Raw genomic sequence first — 5,647 nt, 5'->3', positions numbered from 1 at the left:
TATGAAATTAGCTGTTTTCAGGTAGTTGTAGACAGACATCTACAAATGATGGAAGAAAACGGATTGCGTGTGTGTGTTGGGGCATGAAAGTAGACCAAGTAGAAAATATTTGTTTCTGAGGAAGACCTAGGAAGAATCAGTTAGGGGTTATTTATTTCTGAAGTACTTGTTTTGTTCCTTTCCTTCTCTTTAGTGATCTTGCAAATACGACTACCAGGAGTGACAGGAAAACCGTCAGCTAGTTTTGACAGACATCATTTAGTAGGTAGGTACTAAACATTCCTTGAGTACTAAGTGTTTCTGCAGGACAAATTATTCCTTGAGTAATAATGATAACCATTTGTAGGAGAAGGACTAACCATTCCTGCAGCACTAACCATTCCTAAAGTACTAACCATTCCTGCAGCACTAACCATTTCTAAAGTACGAACCATTAAGTGCCTATTCCTAAAGGAGAAACCATTTAGAATTACGAAAACAAACCAGTCGTCTAGAATATCTGGAATTACCTCATCGTTAACAAACATTTATCGTTCTTCCTAGGTCCAGGAACATCCAGACTGGGACATGTTGTGACTGTGGGAAGGAGGACACAAAACAGAACACAAATCACTAGCACGCCACGAAACAAATATTTAGAATTTTTAGAACTTCCTCATGATAGGGGGGTTGGGGGATTTGTGCACGACAAAAAGGAATTTCAGAAATTGAACATTTTTGTTTAGAAAGAGGGAAAAACACTTGGGTTTTTGATTTAAAAATCACGAGAAAAACATAACGAGGACGAAAAAATATAAAAACGAAAAAATCCGATTTTTCTGTTTTGTTTTTTGGTGAACGGAAAAAAAAACAAAAGAAAAATCAAACTCCGATGACGGTGACGAAAATTTGGGAGATTTCGTTTCGGTGTTTTTCGTTCTCTCTTTTGCTTCTCTCCTGTGAACTTTGCAATAGCGGAGTCACATGTAAAGGGAAAAAAAAATTATCATCCGAGCTCCCCCAGTGTTAACGCAGACGCTCTGGCTGTGGAAAGCCAGGGCAATGACGTCATCATTTACCCCGGGAGAGGTATAGTCGCTATCTGGTTACCACTAGTAATCTGGGCTCGCCGGAGTAATGCTACGTGCGGACAACACGGTCGGGGACGTGTCAAGAAAAAGCGATGCTGCTGATGATGTGTTGATCCGAGAAAAATTGAACTTGGAGTAAAAGTGAAAAGAACCAGTTTTTTGGTTTTTTGGCTTTATGGTTTTCTGGACAAAATTTGCACCACCATTTTCGTGATCCTGGTAAAAAGACCTTTAATTTGATATATACCTAGGTCGACCAGGTTTGGATAAGTCCTTCTATGGGGACGGACTGACACATACCTGGTGTGACGTCACACAGGCATGTTCTAATGCTCACGCACAAAATCAAAACTTCGCCATGGATGAGGAGGGAGAGGTGGGGGACATGGGAAAATCTATTCTTAGGGTTTTTTTTTTTATTTTTATTCCATTTTTATTTTATTTCATTTCACATGTTTTTATTTATGTCCTAGGTGGGTATATTGTATTTTTTCTATCGCTTTTTTTTATTATTTATTTATTTATTTTCAGGGAATTTAACGTCCTGTATAACTGTGACGGTCAGCTCCCATGGCGTAGTGGTCACTGCGCTCGCCTTGCACGCGGGAGACCCGGGTTCGATTCCCGGCGGGGTCAAGAAATTTGTATCATGCAAATTAAATTGATTCCGTGACTCGCTCAAGAAATTTGTATCATGCAAATGATTGATTCCGTGACTGGATGTTGCGGGGCCCACTCAGCCTCGTGAGGAAAATTTAGTAACTATGACATATAAATGCGCATAGCGACCGGTGCCAGCATGGTAGGTAAACATTGGATGTTAGGATTATTGAGATATTGTGGAAAATCCTACAATGTTGCAGTGAGCACCAAAGTTGTGACATAATAACACAAATTGCATTTACATTTCTGTATAACTGTGACGGAGGTTTTACCCTCCATTTGGCGTAAATCTACCTACCTACTCACATTGACCTCACCCAGTATAAGTGAGACGGGGAAAAGCCAGACAGCACGTGATTGCCTAGAGCAGAGGTTCTCAATCCATGGTACGCGTACCACTAGTGGTACGCGGAAGCTTTTCTGGTGGTACGCGAAGAGATTTGAAAAACCCATTTTTATGATCTGTCTCGTAAATGCGAAAAACAAATCTGGCAACCCTAGTGGGGAGAGAAAAAATCTACAATCAGTGCACCAAAAAATTGACATTGTAACTATGATTGACAGAAAAATTTATTTCGCTTGCGGTGCTATAATTTCTTTATTGAACCCCCAAAATTGATGTTTCCTCTGGTACGCCAAAAGAACTTTGAGATGTCAGGTGGTACGCAATACTCAAAAGTTTGGGAACCCCTGGCCCAGAGGGTCACCCATCCTGATACCAACCAGGAATTTTAATAATTTATTGTGTTGAGCATAAATGCTTGGCACAAATGTAGTTCTCTGCTTAATGCACTACGCTAAATTCTATGACTTGACTAGGACTCGAACCACCAACCTCCAGATCCGAAGTCCACGGCGCTAACCACTACACCACTGAGGTTGGTTCCTGATACCAACCACGCGCAACGTTGCCTGACTTTATGGCCCGTTTACACGATCAAGCCAAATTTGTGAGAGGAACCTGGAAAAAGTTTTTTGGCTTGTGCAAACTTCAAGTTTATATTCGCCCTCGAGAGTTTTTCAGGAGATTGCAGATTCGCTCTAAAAATTAGACCGACTTCAAAAACTTTAGGTCCAAACAACCAACTTCGTACCGATTACAATTCCAACGTATTGTTCCGTACACTAATCCTCCAAGCTCCAATTAAATGCCCACTCAATTTAGTGCCCACAATAGCCCGGAGGTAAACTGTCTGAGATCTGCAGTCCAGTGGAATAATTACAGTCATTACGATCATTGTTGCAATTTACTGGGAGTATACCTGAAAACCTAACCGGTCATTTTCAATTTACTGATGGCATCCTTAAGTGTAGGGTAGTGTGCTTCTACTGATGCTTCTGGCAAGTAGGTGGACTTGAGTCTTCAAACTCTGGTAATGTCTTCATATTTATGTAGTTACATACCTGCCAATGTTATATGTCTGACGGCTATAGGTACCTATGTACGTGCATTATTCTTTTATTTTGAACTGTTCTTATTGTTGTTTTTGTTCTTTTGCTTATGAACTTGGCAGGACACTATAATATGATGCAGCAGTTGCAGTTTCAAACTACAAAGAGATGGAGCTGGAGAGTAGTTGAGAATTTTCAGGATTTACTGAAGAACTAGATGTTAAATGGAGTGTATAGAAAATAATTTTACCTATTGGGTATTTATCTGTTACTAGTTACCTCTTATTATTTTCAGTCAAAAAGAGAATATTCGCCCAAAATCTCGTCCTAAAATCAGAGGGGAAAGAAAAATAAATGATTGTCTAAAATAAGTACTTTATGTTTTATGTTGGAACTTTAGTTCTAAATAAACATCACATATGAGTTCCTATAGTTCCTACTATAATACACATTACACAAGTTCATTTTATTTACATATGTACAAGGGTAACTATATGTATTTAAATACGTACAAAGATAGGTATATGTATTGTATTTATACAAACAGAGAAAAGCTTGTGTTTCCAGTGAGATAATGCTTAGACATTGCAGAAGGTAAATAGGAATATAATGGATATCTGCATACCTAGATGCAACTGAATATCTGATGTTGTTCCAAAAAGAACTATTCTCTTAGCCAGCCTAGTTAGCTTAGTTGGTAGTGCGTCTGCCTTGTAAGCGCTAGGCCGCGGGTTCGATTCCCGCCCGGGGCGGATTTTATCCTGATGGGATAATGTTCGTTCCCGGAACGGCTGGCTTTCTCTGGTTACACATCTATCCGGCGGGGCACGACGTGCAGATTTGCCTGGAACGAACCTTGCACGAAGCTTGCAAATCGTGCAAAGCACGATACCTATCAAGCATTTGAAAGTGACTACACATTTATCAGTCCGTGACGGAAAGGTAAGAAAAAGTAAAGTAAAACTTCAAATTTTTAAGACATTCATATTTCAAATAATTATTTATTCAATGAAAAATAATTAAGTAGGAATGATTCAAAGGTTAAGCAATATCAAAGTCACGAGTAGGGGCTGCATCTTAACTTGATTCCAATGGAATATAGTTCGGTGTAGCAGGTTTAGCTGATCGGCTATGGTAATGGTTATTATGGGGCTGCATTGTGACTTGAGGCCGTGGTTATGAACAGGGCTGAGATAGGCCATTCTGAGATGTTCTTGACAAGTGGAAAATGATGTGGTAACTTAACACAGAGCCTTCATGAGCGTGTAAAGTTGGCGGGAAATTCGAAATTTTGATTTTTTTCCGCAACGCGTACAATCTGAATTCATTTTTTACTTTTTATCTCTAGTTTGCACGTTTATATTATACTTTTCATTTAAATTAGATATTACAAACAAGCGAATTACAAAGCAAACAAAAATAAATATAAAATAAATTTTAAAAATTGCCGCCGGGACAGAGGGTTAGAAAAAAAGCCCAACAATCCCACGCTATCCTCGCTTAAGTTACCACTCCAATGCAAAACTGTAGAAACAATATCCTATCTCACCTCGACCGAGCTCATCTCAGCCCTGTTCATAAACACAGCCTAAATCCCGTTTGTGGGTGTGGGATTTTCTCGAGCAGACCGAAGCCTAGATCACAAGGCTAAGATAGGACGATCCGAGGCCACAACTCATGCCATCGAACCACAGAAGAGATAGCGATAACAGCGATGGGATGAGTTGGAACCTAAGACGTCACCGATAAGTTTCGTGATCACACTCCCTCGACCGATAAGACCGACTCTGCTAGTATAAGTAAGAAGGAAACCAAGCTAGCAGGGTCAGTCGTCCAGGAGCTAACAGTCCCCGTGCGTTCTTCACCTCCCGCTGTTAGATCTAAGGATACCGACGGACTTGTCATTCCACTATCGGTCACTGACTTACTACTATATGAAATGTAAACTGGTGGGAAACCTAGCAAGTCATGTTCGGGTGCAAATACAAAAGTATGGAAGTGTGCCAAGCGTGATGCCATTCCTGATGGATAGTAAGATTACAGGAATGCAGAGCTCATAAAATACCTGGTGTGCATATAATACAGGAATAATAAAATACTCCGAACAAATACAGGAACAACTAATAAAACACATGAGCAGTAAGCACTGTGTTGTCTTTACAGGAGAAGATTTACGTGTATTTTCGAGCTAAAAGTGTGCTATCGCCATAAAAAATGCACTAAATGTGTACCTCTAATAACTAATGTCAAGAATTATTCTTATGCCTTTGAAATAACACTAAGGACAAAAACATGTACATTTATGTGAACTGATTAGAACAGTGATAAGTTACACAATATAAAACGGAAGTGCCACGACATAGGTTAGGGATAGATACCACCCACCAACAAACTTTGCATTTCTTTCCTTTTCCTTCTTCTTCTTCTCTTTCTTTTTCTTCTTCTTTTTCTCCTTCTCCTCCTCCTTCTTATTCTTCTTCTTCTTCTCCTCCTCTTCCTACAAAAAAAAAAAAAAAAAAAAA

The sequence above is a fragment of the Diaphorina citri genome, unplaced genomic scaffold (genome assembly GCF_000475195.1).
Source record: "Diaphorina citri unplaced genomic scaffold, Diaci psyllid genome assembly version 1.1 scaffold1112, whole genome shotgun sequence".
Taxonomy (NCBI): Eukaryota; Metazoa; Arthropoda; class Insecta; order Hemiptera; family Psyllidae; genus Diaphorina; species Diaphorina citri.
The sequence above is the reverse complement of the archived record's forward strand: the minus strand, read 5'-3'. Positions refer to the sequence as shown.